We start from the raw sequence: 18,373 nt of genomic DNA on the forward strand, positions 1-18,373 counted from the left end.
AGAAATGGTAATTCAGTGCATGTTCTTTTGTTGCATTTTTTAAATTTTGCTTGACGCACTATGTGATGAAAGACTGATACCATCTACAAGAATCCTGTGTTAAAGGTCATATTTAACATTTTAAATTAGATTTAAATGGTAAAATTCTTGAATATACAATTATATGAACATAAATACATACATTAAAATAACCAAAATTCCCACTCCCTTCAATGATTAAACAATTAAACCGGAGTGCAATTTAAATAATCCAAAAACTACTGGCTGGTTTTCACTTCATAAAATGATGTTCCACTGCTCTAAAGCACAGTGCTAGATGACACTCGGAGCTGGACAATGTCATTGTCACTTTTGTGTCTGCTGCAGTGCCCCATTTTACTGCAAATTCTTTTATAAAAAATTTCAAACGTTCTATGAGCAACTTCATGCAAGATAATTCAAGATCATTTCAGATGGTCCAAGCAACAATGAAAATGTGTGCTGCAATCAGATGAATCCACCTTTGAGCTTCTTTTTTGGACAAAATAGCCACAGGAAAAAGCCCCAGTAAACCTCTGGAATGGCTTGGGACTGCATCAGTTCCCACATTATTAATTGCTTGCACATATGTGAAGGTATCTCTACAGCGGAGGTGTAAACTGGTATTTTAGAGAGACACATGCTGCCGTTTTTTTCTTGGAAATTGGTTTGAATATCTGTATTATTCTGTTACTGAAAAGATCTTAAAAATACATAATGTAAAGCACACACCATCAATGAAGAAGCAATCAGTGATAAAAAGTATATTTGTTCGTTTTACCTATATTGATTATAAATCAATAATAAAGTCATAGAATAAATCAAAGTATCATAGTTGACAGACCCTATAACTGAGCACTTTTTTTGTGCCATGACTGACAACTAACAGTTCCAGACATGTTTGGGGAGATAATATGTTCAGGTGTGATGTTTAGTCTGTTAACTGCATTAACATGAACAAGGGGCATTTGGTCATTACAACAGCCCACCCCCCACAGCTATCATCAGCTGTTAAAAGACCTCAGTGACCTTAAATGCACAGAGGAAAGTATATATTGCAGTCCTAATCAGAGATCTCTGAAAAGTTGTTCATAGCAGTAGCGGCAGGTAGATCCTGTTCTCAAATTTGACTGTAAAACACTTCATAGACATGAAATTTAAATATTTGGTTTTCACAGAGAGAAGCTTACTAGACTGTATGTGGCCATTCATGTCTTTTCAATGCAATATTTATTGCAGAATTTGCTTTACATTCTGATGTATACTGTGTCACATATAAGAAGGAATTAGAGAAGAGCTTTTTTTCTCCAGTGGTATCCATTTGATTCAGTGGCGGTTTTATTGGCTGAAGATCAAATGGAATCTTCAGTGAGTGAAGTCTACCGATAGAATTATCTAAACTCTGATCACCGATGTGCTTCCTAGTGCTTTCAGTATTACTACTATGCAAGCCTTGCTCCACTGTCCTTACTGAAAGTTTTCAGTTGATGTTCATTTAATATTTATCAGTAAACCAGCATTAAAATAGATGCTTTGACCTCCTTGGTTCAGAGCCAGTGAACTATGAGGGTACTATCCATAAAGGATCTGTGGTTTTGCTGTTTGGGTGGCATGGCTGTATTTATCCATGAAAATTTGATGAAAACAACATGTCATCTGAGAATCTGAGTATATAATAATAGTTGGGGGCTGAGGTCACATAGTGGTTGGTATAAACAAAAACAACACAGATGAGCTCATACAGCCCTAGGTGGCCCCATAGCTGTTATCATCAACCAACAAAATGGGTTTGTCAAGCAGTGGTATTTCTACTACCATTGAATACTGTTTTAGAATTTTGGCTGAATTTATATTTATTTAACTGATGCTCAAAATGCCATTTTCAAGTTGACCATTTCTCAGAAACCTGGACAGGATTGGACAGAATATAATTCTTTTTGCATAAAAGGAAAGTAAATGAAAAGGGTGTTTCCAAAATGGAAGTTAAACATCAGCCTTAAAACTTTCATATTTGAGAGTAGATCTGAAGGGCTCTACAAGTGTTTCTGCCAGTTCCCCCACCAAGAAAATAATTCAGCACTATGCGGCTGAAAGAATGTTTAACCAATATAAACTGTTGCTGAAAATTTTATGTAGGTAAAAAAGAAGAACATTTGCAACACAAAGAATATGCTGTTCTTTGAATAATAAAGAATTATTGGGATGAATTTTGTAGGTGGTCAGTTCCCTAAAAGAAGAGAATAGCAGAACAGGCAATGCCAGGAAGGCATGTTATGGCTTTTTTGTAATATTTGTTTTCTGCATTTTTTCTTCACACAGAAAATAATAACTTATACTTTACAGATGTGTGACTTTTGCACAGTGCTGTGTCTGGGATTGTTATGCCAACAACAGCTGGATTAATATAAGTTCCAGAGATCTATGTTAACAGTCATACCTTATTTGCTGTTCTATCATAATTATATAGTTCTTTAGCCCAAACAGTAGTTGAAGGCTCTTGTTTAATTGTGAGATCAGACTATGATGATACATTACTTGCTCTGGGGTGTTGTGACCTCATTCTTTGCTAAAGCCCTCATTTATGTTTTGTGGCAAGGACTGTATTTGAACTACAGGTGACCACATTATGGAACAGTGTTAAATTCTGGAAATGTAACTTTCAGAATACTCTCTAGATGTTGAGTGAGGCTATGCTGTGAGTTCTGAGCTGCAGCTTTGAAAAGTTTGTATTGATGTACCGCTGCAGACTGACACAACAATAGCAATGCTTTGTATCCATGTTGCTGACATTAGATCCTATGTCTACTGTAATTAATTGCAGCTTATCAGCTTTAGTGTATGAATGGGTCTTTAGGTGTGTGCATATGTGGGGGTTAATGTTAACATGGAAAAATAACAGGGTCAAACCATTACTATCTTCTGTCTAGCCTTACAGATGCTCAAAAGAGGCTTTGATCATAAATCCAGACAAAACAGTGGGTACCTAGAGCTTTACTTATTCAACATATTTGAATTACAGTATGAATTTGTGCTTAAGGGAGCCTAATCATGACATAACATCAAAAATATAGTCTTGATCTAATTTTCAGAACAATTAAAGCTAAAAGTATAAATATTTACAGCACCCTTCTAGAGATGTAGATTAGTTTTATGGAAGGGAGGTGGAGTTCATCTACCATGAGTTAATTAAACAAAATTAGGTAAAAAGCTATTTATGGTTAAATTACTAAAAATGTATATACAGTTAATTTGTTGACTTATGTTGTTGCAAGAATAAAAGTCACATATTATTATACGACTATGAAACAGGTATCATGTAAACAATCCTGACAAAACACAAGTAGAAGGAAGGGTAAGAGCAGAGCTGAGTTAAGATGTAACTGTAAACTACTCTAACAAAAGTATTATCATTAGGCTTCACTGATTAATTCATCTGTAACCTTTTCATCCCGTTCAGTTTCACCCATTGGTCTGGGGTCTAGGTTCTAGAACAACTGATAACATTACAATACGTTTGTCGACCCAAAATATGGCAGCATATTCCATACTTATTTCACAATCAAAAATAAAACTGAAAATGGTAAGAATGTAGGGAGGGGCTGAGGAGCTCATTGGGGAACGCCCAGCATGTTATGTGCGGGGGTTAAATGTCGTTGTTTTAGGAGGTTTAGTGTTAGTGTTGTTGGACTTGTTTGAGTTTCAATGACTTGGTTGAGCTAATGAATGGAATTCAGTAGGCAGTGTATGTCATGCCACAGTGTTGGTGCTACGGCAAGCTTTTTCAAACTTCTTGCTTGATGCAACACTTTATGTTTTCACACTGTGTATCATAATGTCTGTAACACTGTTACACTGAGTGGGTAGAATTAGCATAAGCACTAGCACTGTTTTTAGATATATTTTGTTTTCTACAGTGATTTAAAATGTTAAGTGTATTTTGAATCTGAAGTGTATTCCATTCACAGATTACCAGTGAATTTCAATACTTAAAACATTCAGCAGACATACCATTGACATCAGCTTGTATGAACACTTATGATTAATCATCGCAAATAAAACCTTCATTATGAACAAGTGAGATGAGTATAAAGCAGGTACAAAAAACATCCTGCAAATCTTTATGGTTCATAATTAAGTGCTTTATGCTGACCTTTATACAGATCATGCTAGTCCTAGTATCCAATAGGAGAGATCAAATATAGTGTATAAACAGAGTTCAGGTTATTTTTTTTTACATTCAGCCAGTGTGTACACTGTAATTTAACTCTATTTTGTTCTTTACAGTTTCCTCATTATACTGTTATAATTATTACATGTTCTCATATAAACATTAAACATCCTTAAAGTAAATGGCTGTTTGTTAAACTGTTACAGGAAATATATCCTTCCTTTTTGTTTTTTATACCATTTATAACATACTGCATATTGCTGTATAAACAAGAAAGAATACAGTTCAAAAACACTTAACATATGAAGAGTGAAATCATTCTCAACTTTTAATGCTGAAATTTTAGAGCAAGTACATTGTCCGTTTTCAACACAGGAAATTTACATGAGTTTCTAAAGAAACTCAAGTAAGATTTGATTTACAGTAAAAGAATACAAATTCATTCATTGCCTGTGACCGCTCATCCAGTTCAGGGTCACGGTGGGTCCGGAGCTGACCTGGAATACAATACAAATTAATAAGTGCTATTAATTTAGTAGGTAATTGATTTTGATTGATGACCCTTTTCTTACTTTCTTTTACCATTTAGAATTAAAAGGTGGTTGTTGTTACTGATATATGTCAATGATCTGATTTCTGACTGGATGTCTTACATTGGGGCACTACCAAAGCACTCTGGGCTAAATCACCCCCTGGTAACTATGACTTTGTAGGTGTACAGAAATAAGAATGCTGTTAATATCACAGAAACAATACAGTCTAAACATGCTGTTTTAACAATCACATTAACTTTTATAGATGTACTTTATAAACAGGAAATTACAATCACATTTGACATTTGTACTTTTTGGTGTGATTTTAAACTTGATGAAACCTTTTTATCCAGAGGTGACAATAATTGGAGGGGACTCTGTTTATTTGATTTTCCTTTATTCACTGCAAAGCGTTGCTATGAAAGGTTCTCTCCATGTGATTGTATGACTGGTAAAAAAAAGTAAGAAAGTAGGAAGTTTAATTTTTAGGAGAAAAAAACAGGAAGTAAGAAAGCAAATCCCACCCATTTCTTTCAAGGAAGATGGCATTACACTGAAAAACAAGTTTTCCCTCAAAAATGTCTATGATATCTATGACTATATGACTGACTATTATGTCTGTTATGTACACAGAATAGCCAAATATTTTGTAACTACTGATGCCAAGGATAATAAAGTAATAATAAAGGTGCCAAGGATAGAGGGGAAATGTGCCGTTAGTGGGGAAATCCAGTCCTCTTTGGTGGTTTTTGTAAAACACCTAACACAACACATTGGTTAATTACCATTTTATTGTGTTTGCCGGGAAATAAAAAAAAAACCTGTCCCCGAGTTCCCCAACCCTGCCCTGTGATATAGAAATTATTTTGGTTCCTTTAAAAAACCTTCAGCATTTTAAGATTAGTATAAAAGAAGAAAATTTTAAATAATGCAAATGCTCTATTAAAAAAACATCAAATAAAATTCTTAAGAACATACATCCAAACCAAGAACCATTTAGGGAACTTTATTTTAAAATACAATGGACTGTACATAAGTACTCACAGACACACTCACTCAGTCACTCATTGATTCATTCTGGTTATTTGGTGTTTTACATCAAAACTGAATTACTGTATATTTGTTACAGAGATAAATTGGAGGTGGTTCTTAGCAAACTGCAATCCATCCATCCACCCATTATCTGTAACCGCTTATCCAATTCAGGGTCACGGTGGGTCCAGAGCCTACCTGGAATCATTGGGCGCAAGGCGGGAATACACCCTGGAGGGGACGCCAGTCCTTCACAGGGCAACATACACACTCACACCTACGGACACTTTTGAGTCGACAATCAACCTACCAATGTGTGTTTTTGGACTATGGGAGGAAACCGGAGTACCCAGAGGAAACCTATGTGGACACGGGGAGAACACACCAACTTCTCACAGACAGTCACCTGGAGCGGGAATCAAACCCACAACCTCCAGGTCCCTGCAGCTGTGTGACTGCGACACTACCTGCTGCGCCACCGTGCCGCTGCAAACTGCAATTTTACTTTAAAATACACCACTGCAATAGGCTTGGGGGTTTAAGACTGTGATGTTCAGAGTTGAAGCATGGAATTACTGCACAGTGATTTTTTTTTACAAACCGGATTCCAAAAAAGTTGGGACACTAAACAAATTGTGAGTAAAAACAGAACGCAAAGATGTGGAGATGGCATATGTCAATATTTTATTCGTAATAGAACATAGATGACAGATCAAAAGTTTAATCTGAGTAAATGTAACATTTTAAAGGAAAAAATATGTTGATTCAAAATTTCACAGTGTCAACAAATCCCAAAAAAGTTGGGACAAGTAGCAATAAGTGGCTGGAAAAAGGAAATTGGGCATATAACGAACAGCTGGAAGACCAATTAACACTAATTAGGTCAATTGACAACATGATTGGGTATAAAAAGAGCTTCTCAGAGTGTTAGTGTCTCTCTGAAGCCAAGATGGTAAGAGGATCACCAATTCCACCATTGTTGCGCAGAAAGATAGTGCAGCAATACCAGACTGGTGTTACCCAGCGTAAAATAGCAAAGACTTTTGCTGTGCATAAGGGTCAAGGCTGTAAAACTGGGGAGCTTGCATGTCTGGAAAGGCACCATTAATGCAGAGGACTATGTTCAGGTTCTAGAACAACACATGCTCCCATCTAGACGTCATCTCTTTCAGGGAAGACCCTGCATTTTTCAACAAGATAATGTCAGACCACATTCTGCAGCAATCGCAACATCATGGCTACGTAGGAGAAGGATCCGGGTACTGAAATGGCCAGTCTGCAGTCCAGATCTTTCACCTATAGAGAACATTTGGCGCATCATAAAGAGGAAGGTGTGACAAAGAAGGCCCAAGATGATTGAGCAGTTAGAGGCCTGTATTAGACATGAATGGGAGAGCATTCCTATTTCTAAACTTGAGAAACTGGTCTCCTCTGTCACCAGATGTCTGTTGAGTGTTGTAAGAAGAAGGGTGGATTCCACACAGTGGTAAAAAATGGCCTTGTCCCAACTTTTTTGGGATTTGTTGACGCCATGAAATTTTGAAACTATATATTTTTCCCTTAAAATGAAACATTCTCTCAGTTTAAACTTTTGATCTGTGATTTGTGTTCTATTCTGAATAAAATATTAGATGTTGGCACCTCCACATCATTGCATTCAGTTTTTATAGACAATTTGTTTAGTGTCCCAACTTTTTTTGGAATCCGGTTTGTATATTCTGCAGCACTTTTTCAAACTGTGGGAAATTAGAAGAATCATTCAACTAAGCAAAGAACCTTGCATTTTAATGGTTCTATATAGCTGTCTTTATTAAAGAGCATATGTGTTCTTTTTCAGCATATGGTTTATTTTATACATGCACTGGGGATTTTGTAACACAAAGATATGCAAACTAAAAGCTTGTTGTCACATGCAAAAGAATGCATGCTCTTTCTCTTTCTCTGTATAGAAGGAAGAAAAGCATGCTGGAGCATGATGAAGGCTGGGCTATATATTATTCCAAATATTTCCTTAGTATCGTTTCAGGCACATAATTCATGGTGCTTGTTAGTTAGGTGTGAAACTCTGGTCTACTGAACTTAGGTAGAATAGAGTAGAGATGTTCTCTAATATAATATTTATTTTTTAATTCTAAAGGATAAAGAAGTTTTTGCCACTCAAATAGATAGTCTGGTAATAATGCAACAAAACCAAGAAGCTCTAATTTTTAAATTATCTAAGCTTGTGTTTAAATGACGAAAATAACATGGTTAATGACCAACTTAGCTGTGTTTTTAAAATATTGACAATTTTATAATTTGATGTTTAAACACACTCCAAAATAGTTGGGACAGAGGCATGTTCATGACTGTGATATATCACCTTTCTTTTTAATTACACTTTTTAATCATTTGAGAACTTAGAATATAGATTGTTGCATTTGATCTACATAGTTTTTTTTTCCCATTCTGGCTTGATACAAGACTTCAGCTGTATAACAGTATGTGGTCACTATTCTCTGATTGTCCTCTTTATGATGCACAACAGGAGACAGATTGCCTGCAAGCAGGTCTGTCAAACACACACTCTATAGGTGCTTTTCCACCCCATGGGTCTGGTTCTAGACGACTCGAATCGACACGGCTCGGCTTGGCACGCTTAAAGCTTGCTGCTTTTCCACTGGCACAGCTCCCCCGCGAATTGGAGCCAGTGACGTCAAAAAAACCCATCGTTAACAGGAATCATTGGCTTTGAAAACCACAACAACAGCGGTGACCCCAGTTCTCACAATTCAGCTTTACTCGTTGCACATTCGGCTTTCACTAGAAAAGTGATATATGCGGCCCAGGGAGCATATAAACCTTTTCAATAATATTCAGTAAAATTACAAGCTGCCATTGTGAGTCCAATAAAAATAAATGTGAAAGCTGCTGTAACTTTATAGATTTTACAAGCAGCGAGTTTGTGCTGGATTTGAATGAGTTCTGCATTTCGTGGTGATAGACATGTCTCTGGACAATCAGTGCTCTGCACGGTTTACATGTCACCATTCAGCACGGTTGGAACCTGGAATGAGCTGGAACTGAAAACCTACCTGGGGACCAGGTACCAGATTTGGCCAGTGGAAAAGAAAAAGAGCCGTGCTGAGTCAAGTAGAGTCGTGTAGGTTCAGTATGTCTATTAAGACACATTGTTGTAGCACATGCGGAATAAGTCCCAGCATTGCCTTGCTGAAATAACCATGAATTTCCTGGGAAAATATGTTTGATGGCATCATATGTCTCTCCAAAATATCAATGAATGCCTCCACATCAATGGTACCTTCTCACTTCAACCATGCAGTGAGCACTGATGTATCTCTTGGTTTTGCATGTTTCACTGCTAACAGCCGGGATGGAGCCTTTCATCTTTGAAACAGAGAACACGCTGAAACATGGACTCACCTGAAAACAGAACACAGTCTTTCAGGCAATTTGAGCTAAGTTTGGGCCCATGAACTCAAAGGTCATGTTTATTTAACAGTGGTGTCTGGCCTTAGGTTGAATACTCTTTTTATATCTTTTATATGCACCTACTTAAAATGTTTCAAAGCAATATAACTTGAATATTCTATAAAATTTTCTCTCCTTACTTTAAACCTGTCCTGGTTTTTTGGAGTGTGTTGCAAGCGTTAGATTCTAAATGTGTTCATATTTCCGAAATACAATAAAATATGTCAGTGAAAATCCTTTTTTAAATAGTAAATATAGATTTGTGCAGTTGTAAACATGAAGTCAGTTAGTATCTGATGGGGATTATGTGGAGTCAGTGAACCAGCAGGTTCTCTTTCAAGCATTTGTTTCAGTTTCTCCCTGTGGGATACACCATCCTGCATATTCCCCAGAAGAGACATTTCTCTGTTAGGTTGCTGTTTTGAATGGAACTATAGTTACAGTATCTACAGAGCAAAGTAGATTAGTGATTAGGCCCTTATGCAGGCTCATATCACAGGTGGAGTCATACATACAGTATGAATAGAGTTAAACTGAAGTAGGGTAAGCGTTATTGGGATGTACTGAGTTTTACTCCCTAATACATTACTGACCTTAGCTTTAGTAATACAGTAAATTGCTGCAAAATACTGCTCAATACTATTTTAGTGTGTTTTACTGGTTGCTAAGCTGTCAGAAATTCACTGTAAACTTTTTTGGTAATACTCAAATTTTGATGCACAGTGCAGTGCAAATTCAAGCAATTCAACAAATAACTTTATTCCCAGCTTTCTGATTCTTATTTGAACAGACATCCTGCTCACATTCCACCACTTCCACCACTCAAGTTGAACAAATATGCAGAGAATCGTCAAACAACAAGCCAGTGACAGCACCCACTCCTAATGTGTCGAAACAAGCTGTTGTTTTGTCTTGAGCTCATGGCTTGAGAGAGGCGAGAGATAACATTGTTTGTCAACCAGGTACAAACAGAAACATCTGCTTTGATCCCACTGCGTTGCATACATGTGAACTCATGGCAATCGCCCTGCCAGTGATGTCATCTTCTGCACTGCCATACATGACAGAACTTGTACTGTTTAGCTAATATTGGGGTGTAAGCGGTTGCAATTCTCATAAACAAGCGGTTAGATTCCGGTAAGGTCACTGTTTAAAGTGATAGCAAAAATGAAATTGTGATGAAATTAAATGAAAAATGAAAGCATGATGAATAAAGTTTTCCTTTTCATCATCACTTCCTCTGCAAATCCCTTTTTTCAGATGTGTCCAACCACATCAGATTTTATATTGTGTTATCCTGAAACTGCATGAGCCCTGTGAAGGACTGGCGCCCCCTCCAGGGTGTATTCCCGCTTTGTGCCCAATGATTCCAGGTAGGCTCTGGACCCACCGCAACCCTGAGTAATAAGCGGTTACAGATGAATGAATGAATGAATGAGATGAAAGTGCATAATAAGACACAATGAAAATTTCTCAGCCTTTGCTGATTGTTTGTTTACGTACAAGCGACTTGAATGAACAAAGTGGTGTCCACCCCTCGAATTCTCAATACTGGTGCTCCCCCAGCCCTGTGTTTTATCTCCTCTGTTATATTCTCTTCATACTAGTGACACTTTATCAGATTCTGATTCTGTAAATTCCTGTGAACAATTGTCAGCTCATCTCTAATATGGGAGAATGCTTCTATGAAGCTATTATGGAAAGTGTGTTGAAGTTCTCAATCTAATAACAGAACCTAAAGCTAGCAGACATTGGAACAATCTTAATTTGCTTATTTTTATTTATACTATTTGTGGTTTTGTTATTTTATTTTGATTATGAATGTTGTGTATGAGTGTATATTGTTGTTGTGTTTGAGTTAATGACAGCCTTATTAAAAATGGCATTAAAAGCTTATAAGGAAAATCTATTCATTTAAGATATTTGTTTAAATTCTACACATTAAATTCAAAGTTATTCAGTTTGTGTAATTAGTGAATTCAGTTTTTAAAGTTGTTGATACAGGTGCTCATTTGCACACTCAAAGGTGTTAAATTTAGAATATTAACAATAGCATGGACCAACCACATATAAATATAAAGCCCTCCAGTTCTGTGGAGTGACTGTATTTTAGAAAAACTAACTACCTTCAGTTAGTGAACAAAATTGTAACATAATTTATATTAATTGTAAAACTGTGTTGATTTCATACGCCCTATTTAATCTCCAGGATTTTATTTTATTTTACAATGTTCTATAATGAAATCTTATAAATATTCACCTTTTCTTCTGGAGAAGAGAATGTAATATGCCTTTAGGGAACAAAACTGAGCTTTAAAACTACTGCTGCACCTTTAAAAGTGTAGACTTTTTGTACCTTCAGTGACAATAATGTACCTCTACCATACATTTATTTCTGAGAGTGTTGAGTTCCATCCAGTATCTCTGGGTCAATTTGGAGTGATGTCATCTAGCACTGGTCTACCTGACCTCACTGATGCCCCTTTGGATTTATTCAATCAAGTCCTTTGCTGTTAAATCATGTAAAGTACTTGATTTTCACTGGAGAGTGTCTTTAGAGTTCATGTAATACCTTTAGCTGTGACATGTACTAGGCCTATGTGTCTTCATAAAAACATGATGAAGGTTTTATTTCTATTACTGTGTGGTAGACAAACAACACACTGTTAACACTTACTATGAGGTTCAGTATTATAACCACCTGCCTTAAAATTCCCTGCTTTTCTCTAACCGGATTTGTGTCCTTCGGTTCCTTCGTCTACTCAGCCTGTGTAAACACAAGCCCCGTGACAGGACTCAAACACCAGTGTTCCAGCTTCTTGAACAGAAGAGGCTGTTATTGCAGCAAGGAGGGGTAAAGTCTCTATTAATATCCAGGAATTCAGAAACTTGTTTAGCTTGGATACACACACCATAAAATTAAATCAGCCTCCTTCTTCCTTCTTTTGCTTCCATTTTATCCTCTCCACTGGCCATACAAATGCACTTTGTACTTTGACAGTATTCCATTTTTCTTTTTGCTCTGCATACTTTGTAAGCTCCCTTTCACTATGTTTTTCATTGATCAGGACCACCACAGAGCAGGTGATGTGGTGGTGGTGTGTTAGTGTGTGTCAGGCTTGTATAAGTGGATCAGACACCACAGTGCTGTTGGAATTTTTGAACAGTGTCAGTGCTGGACTGAGAATAGTCCACCAACCCAAAAAAAAAAAAAAAAAAATGCACAGGATGCTACCCACATGTTGCTGGACTTTAGGACTACCAACGCAAACTACGCATCAATAGATGCAAGATGAAGCAGCATGACTGGTCATGCTGAGTCAACAATGAATGAACAGTCTTTAAACAAGGATGTGGCTATAATGTTTTGCCTAACATACTGGCGTACAATATAAATGTGTTCTCTGTGATTCAAGGGCTAAAGGTGATCATTGAGCAACTCTGTCAGAGAATAGTTACCAACTGCATACTAACATGAGTGGAATGCATTGTTTCAAGTGGACAGAGCTTTTTCCCTCTCCCACTATTGTTTGTGGTATGTTCAGATGAAGAGAAAGTAGCTACCTAGTTTATTATTCATACTCACCATGGAGACTATTTTAAAAACCACATAGCAACCACTAAGCCACGCTGGCTGTGCTAATTATTGACATACCGATGTGGTGCAACATAATTAGAAAGATATGAATTCACATCCCGTATGTGAATATTCAACAGGAGGCAAAGGCTTAAAAGCTTGGGTTTTCTTTGTTAATTTTTTAAACATCATGAAGCAGGTTATTTGTACAGCTCAATATCTTTTAATGATTGAAGCATACACATTTACTCAACAAGAAAGAAAGATAAGGAGTGCAATAGAGTCACACAATAAGTCTTATGGTGCATGACAACAGCTATGAATACCACACCCACTAAACAAATATAGACTTTTCTATGAAGACCGGTTTATATAGCAGGTCAGGCACACCTACAGAAAACATCTGCTATGGACTACTGCATTAAGGCTAGGTCTCTTTCAGTGCACTTTTAATTCAGGAGTGTGCAAATAGGTGAATGAATGTATGCGAAATAGTATTGCCTGGTATATACTTTATGATTCTTCGTGTGTCAGACAGAAAAACCAGTCGTATTTTTAGGTTTTAAATGGAACATGCACTGAATTTCTTCATCTCATCTGGGGCCTTGAAGTGTCTAGTCAGTTGTTTTGAGAAATGCATCAGCTTTTTTAAATGTGTAAATTAATATTTGCCTTCTTGGAAATGTGCAAGTGTGCCTCCTTTCACACTCAGATTTGTGTCCTGTGCAGTGTAAACTGTACAGATTTCCCTCAGTCTCTACCATGGATATTAAGAGTTCCATGTTGTCAATTACTTGCTAATGTTTTGAACACTTATTTTCTTTTCCCCTTCCTTAAAAATAGAATAGTTTTAGATCTACCCTCCTCCTGAAAACATATAGCGTAACTCGGAACCATTTTGGCTGGAAATGAAATAAATAAATTATGTCTGACTTGTATTAAGTTCTGTATATCACTAGGGGAGAACATTCAGAAGACACAAGCAGATCTCTAGGTCTGTACTTCCCTGTGTGTGTTAGTAATAATATGCTGAACTCCAGGTGTGTGTATCCGAGTGTGTGATTTCTCAAGCAGTTGCTGATAATAATACACCTGCATGTCAGTTTAACTGCTTGCATTTCTGTCATTTTTTCCCAGCCTTAACATCTGTACTGCTGCCACCATCACCTGCATGGTGCACAATGTACAGTAAACCACTCAATGTGTGACATATTTATACTGATGTACTGTGTCATAAATTGTCACCCTAGCTAAAGTCTTTCAGTAGCCCTATGTACATATCAGTATTGATTTAGAGAGCGTATCGCTTTTGAATTAAGAATGGGCAATTACTGTGGGCTTTTATTCCCATTACATTAAAGCTGTAAACAATGAATCTGAGGTCAACAATATCAGATTATGCATGTTTAAAAATGTGATAAGCCAGTTCCAATGTTTAATTTAACATTTTACACTTCCATAAGGGATTGTGCACAAATGCCATACAGCACTCTAAACAGGCCAGACAAATAAGCAAGGTATAAACTAAATATTTAAATGAAAATAACACAATGACATTAATCAAATAAGAAACAGTAATGATGCACTTTGTAAGATGATTCTTAGGAGTTTTAAATATAGTCTACATAGATTTCATCAATATTGTTGTTTTCTAATTTCCTTTTTTCATGGGCAGCCTCCCTGTCCTGGACGTTTTCCTGCCTTGAACCCCATGATTTGGGTAGACTCCTAACCTACTCTGACCTTGAAAAGGATGAAACAGTTATAGAAAATAAACCAGTGAAAAATCTAGTGGCACTTAGGATTTGCCTCCTTTTTTTGGGTTAAATTCCATCATTTGCCTTAATGTTGTCATGGATGGGCTGGTTACAGACACATCCAATGACTGCAAGACAAATGTGGGGTTTGCATTTATTTATTTATATGTTGCTATATTTGTAGGACCCTTGATGTCCTGGCATGTGATTTAAACTAAATGATACACAGAGATTTCTTCTGAATGATAATTTGGGAAAGAGACATTTCTCTTATCAACATACATAAACAATAATTAAAAAATATATAATATACTACTACTACTACTACTACTAATAATAATAATAATAATGATAATAATAATAATAATAATAATAATAATAACAATAAATAAGGCCCCTCCAGGGTGTGTTCTTGCCTTGCACCCAGTGATTCTGGGTAGGCTCCATGACCCTGAATTAGAAAAGCAGTTGCAGACAATGAATGAATGAATAATAAATAAATAAATGAACCACACACAGATGATAAAATCCCTGTATATAAAGCAACATCTCAATGCACCAACAGAAAAGCAATAGTTTCTTTTAACAGTTCCTTAAAAGAGCACTCAGCTCAATGATTCTTCCTCATATGGTGAGACAGACATTACACTAACACTTAGTGGGATGAATGTTTCAGAGACTCTGTAATCAACCTTTTGTTGTTTTGTTTTTAAACATGGTCACCTCCTGTATGGAGCATAAACTGTCCACAAAATAAGTTGAGTATTTTTCTGATGTGAGTTGCGCATCATAGAAAAAGTCAGATGAATACATTCTGATTTTGGAAATATTGTTTGAGAATTTTCTGTGGTAACCATGAATGATCACTTAAGATTTTAGGATAAGCATCATTTTCCAAATGCAAATACAAGTGTCCGGCAGAGCAGTTAAAAACAAGATCTACATGAGAGAATAAGAGGCAGTAAGGAGGATGTGCGTCAAAGCAGGAAGAGTAAGAACATTGTGTTCTCTAGGAAAATATGTGTGGCTGAGCCAACAAGACTGGGCAAGAAACTTAACTTTACGTAACATGAAGATGTAATGGACAGAGACAGTTGTGCTTTTCAATACATCATCTGTCCAAACAAATGAATGTCTTGAAGTGGCCTGAAGGTGAATCAGTAACTTAGCCTAAATAACTTTAAATGTGGATTCATCTTGAAGACATCTTTTATTGTTTTAAAGGCAACTAAATCTTTGATGAAGTGTATGACACTTAGGAATTCAACTCTACATCTTACGACATATCTATGCCCTCTTTATTAGGAAATAGTATGGGGGCAATCTATGTGCCTCAATTTCCTCATTTCACAATGCTAAAAAAAATGCACTGCATTTAGCTGACGTAATTGATTTATTTCTAATCTCCATTCTTTCTAAAATATTTTACACTAGCACCTGCTCTTTGTGTAAATATTTCAAGGTTAATGGACAAGCAAAACACATTAAAACTAAAACACATTGTTGCAGTGATGTCACACATTCTTGGCAAAGATTTCGGCAACACAGAGAACAAAGCTAAGAAATGTTAAACCAAAATTTTCTTTAAGATACATCAAAAAGTCATTATTTTCAAATATTTGTATGGATGGCTGCTGTCCAAAAATGACTATTCATGAAAAAATGACTATAGATTCATGGGTCAAGGAGGGACACTATAAGAACAAATATATTTGTACATTTAAAATAAACTTGTACTTCACTTATTAAGTTTTAACCTGTCAGTAGTTGTGATTAACTAATACCTTACAGGTTTAAAAATAAATTTTGACGTTAAATACACAAATAACAGGGCTCTGAAAAGTGTTCTTTTTGTCCTAGAGTTTGCTTTAATATTGTCCTGAGCAGCCAATTTCCAACTTCTGGTTTGTTAAGTGTTAATAAGCATCATACCAGGCCATTATTGTGTCTTCCTACTCAAACAATGGTTGTGTATTTATAAGTAAGGATGAAGGAAAGAATTGAGCAAACTATTGGCAGTTCCACCCATCCTCATGCATAAGCTACTTTTTTAGTCGATACTGACTTATTCATAGAATTCACTAGAAAATAAGCCATGAGACTGAACTGTGCGTATAAGGTTCAAGGGGTTAAGACATTACAGAATGTTATTCTGTTACTCACTTCAAAGTCTGGAATCCTGTCTGGGCTATTACAGGGTAGAGGGTAGCAGAAGAGGGGGGAGGAGGTGCATTTGACTGGCCAGAACTAGCAGGAACAATGATCCACATACTTGACTGGTGACATCATCGCCCACACGTCTCTCACAGCAACCGCAACTATGAAGGGTGTGTGTTTGTGTGTGGTGGGAGGAGGGGGGGCATATGAAGCCTCTGAACACACACAGCTTAGATTCAACCATTCAGTCTGAAAGCAAACATGAACAAAGACCTTCATTCATAAAACACAGTCTAAATACAAACTTTTCATTTGTTTTTTTACTTTTGGGTTATTTTCCTTCATTATTCACAGTGTACTGTTTTCATCTGAGGGGGAGGTGTGGTTGCTCCAGCAGATGTCTGAGGGAGGGAGGGAGAGAGAGAATGGGAAAGAGAGAGAGAGAGAGAGAGAGGGGGGGGGAAAAGAGAGAGAGAGAGAGAGGGAAAAAATGAGAGAGAGAGAGAGAGAGAGAGAGAGAGAGAGAGAGAGAGAGAGAGAGAGAGGAAGTGGGTGAGGAATAGATAGGAAACAGAAAGGAATGTGAAGCATCAAAGTGACAAGGAACAAAATAGCATCTTCTGGGACAAAGCATTTTTTATTGTGACAGAATGTTTGTTTAAGCATTTGTAGAGTTTTTAAAATTCCTTGAGTTTCTGTTTAGAAAGTTCTGAATTGTAATAGAACAGAAACTGGTGTTATAGGACCTCACTGTTCTTTGGTAAATAAATGTTATATCTAGAACTTTGACAATGCATTAATCCAGTCTGGTTCTTTGTCTAGTACAATGTGTCTACTTTTTATAAGGACTTTTTATAAAAGTTGTAAAACTTCTGAGAGCTGAAGTTCATTCAAGATGACACAGCTTCTTTAGCAAACATAAAGGTTATACAGAGAACCATGACTATACTAAATTTGCATTGTCATTTTTAAGGCAGTGAAGCTCTTCAATATGCTTCTTAAAATCCTTTTAAATATAGTTCTACATAGTACCAAAAAGTGTTCTATTATTGCCAGCCCAAGAAATCATAGTAAATGAACTTATTCTATAGGACTTAAGACTATAGAATGGTTTTACATTGCTACGATTGTTTAGCATGTCACACATATTCCTAATTGATCAAATATATAAATTAATCAGTTATAACATTGTGACCACCACCTTGTTTCTACACTTGCTGTCCATTCTCTGAGCTCCTCTGGCCACTGGAGTACTTTGTAATTCTACAATTACAGACTGGATTCCATCTGCTGCTCTGTATACATTGTATGACCACTTTCACCCTGTTCATCAATGGTAAGGACCACCACAGATCAGGGTTGATTTGGGTGGTGGATCATTCACAGCCTTGCAGTGACACTCACGTGGTGGTGGTGTGTTAGTGCGTGTTATACTGGTATGAGTGGGTCAGACACAGCAGTGCTGCTTGAGTATTTAAAGCCCTCAGTGGCACTGCTGGACTACGAATTGTCCACCTACCAAAGATCTCCAGCCTGCAACTTCTTGTGTCCACTGTTGAAGGACTACAGGACGACATTGAAGAACAGGGTGAAGGGAGAAAATAAAGTATACAGAGCAACAAATGGAATGTCTATAATTATAAAACTACATAGTGCTCCT

The sequence above is a fragment of the Hoplias malabaricus genome, chromosome 10 (assembly GCF_029633855.1).
Source record: "Hoplias malabaricus isolate fHopMal1 chromosome 10, fHopMal1.hap1, whole genome shotgun sequence".
NCBI classification, from domain to species: domain Eukaryota; kingdom Metazoa; phylum Chordata; class Actinopteri; order Characiformes; family Erythrinidae; genus Hoplias; species Hoplias malabaricus.